The sequence below is a fragment of the Merops nubicus genome, unplaced genomic scaffold, assembly GCF_000691845.1.
Source record: "Merops nubicus isolate BGI_N331 unplaced genomic scaffold, ASM69184v1 scaffold26507, whole genome shotgun sequence".
Taxonomy (NCBI): Eukaryota; Metazoa; Chordata; class Aves; order Coraciiformes; family Meropidae; genus Merops; species Merops nubicus.
The window spans coordinates 2399-3593 of NW_008621390.1; the positions used below are offsets into that span (position 1 = coordinate 2399).

The window sequence follows — 1195 nt, forward strand, 5'->3', positions numbered from 1 at the left end:
TGCTAAGAAAATGTCAGTGGAGACTGAGCATCAGCTCTGGCCGGGGCAGCCCTTGCACCCCACAGAGCACCTTGGGGTGTGCTGGGGGGGCTGCAGCTTGCGGGGAGCAGGGGGACCAGGACACCCAGCTCCCAATTCATCACGGGGGTTCCACTGACTGGGGTCTGTGCCTGATGGCAGCCCAGCATCGCTCTGCCTACAATACAGGGCGAGGGCAGAGATCTCAGGCCTGCTGCATTAAGCTCTGACAGCTCACAGAGACATTTTCTCCCCCTGAGAGCTTTTCCAGCTGCTGAGAGCCTGGCTGCGGGGTCGCTAACTGCTGTCCCTGCCGTCCCAAGGTGGTGGGAAGGTGGTGGGTGCTGTGCAGCCCCCCCCGAGGGTCCCACCTCCCCGCAGGCACACGGCACAGCTCAGCCATGGAGCATCTCTCTCGAGGCTCACTCCTATTAAAATTCACATCATGCTGTTGGCACACGGCGGGCTGGATTCCCGAGCCAAGGTTTCACACCACGTGGAAGTTTCGCAGCCCGAAGCGACGAGATGGGAGAATGTCACTGCTCCTCCCCAGCAGCTCATCTGCTGGCCGTGGCACGGAAGGGTGATGGCTACAAAGCTGCTCAGGCAGCGAGAGGAGCCTGGTCCCCTCCCCGTGTAACGTCACTGTGCAGAGCAGGGGCCAGGATCACAGCCAGGGGTGCTGAGGTGTTTGTGAGAGCCAGGTCACTGCCCCAGGCAGCCAAGGACACCCGATTTCTGTGCGTGCAGCTGCAGAGAGGGTGCACAGAGTGCTGCAAGTCGCTGTTTTGGGGGGTTTCTGCAGATCCCTCAGGCTGCAGCAGGTCCCATTGCTATGAGCAGGTTTGCACAGGGGGGTGCAGGCAGAGCACGTGTCACCTCCCCGAGCTGGGGACAAGCACAGGCAGGCAGGAGGCTGCCTCTTGAGGAGGGAGATTTTCCATGCACACATGAATACTCACCCCAGCAGGAGCAGCAAGGGCAAGTGCCTTTGAAGGGAGGAGGTCTCTGGTTGGATGTCAGAGCGTTTGCATTGCAGATTTCTGGGGTGCATTTGCATCCAAGTCCTCAGCACAAGGAGGATGTGAATCTGTTGGAATGGGTCCAGAGGAGGCCACAGAAATGATCTGGAACCCCTCTGCTGGGAGGCCAGGCTGAGACAGTTGTGGATTGTTCA

The 1195-nt window shown here is 59.8% G+C and overlaps 1 protein-coding gene across 1 annotated transcript in view; it reads left to right on the forward strand.

The window, feature by feature from the left end:
• Positions 1-1195, forward strand: part of LOC103776950 (dual specificity protein phosphatase 15-like) — a gene marked incomplete at its 3' end in the record, with an annotated part of 5268 nt that overhangs the window by 1216 nt on the left and 2857 nt on the right. The gene's annotated exons all lie outside the window — the stretch shown is intronic.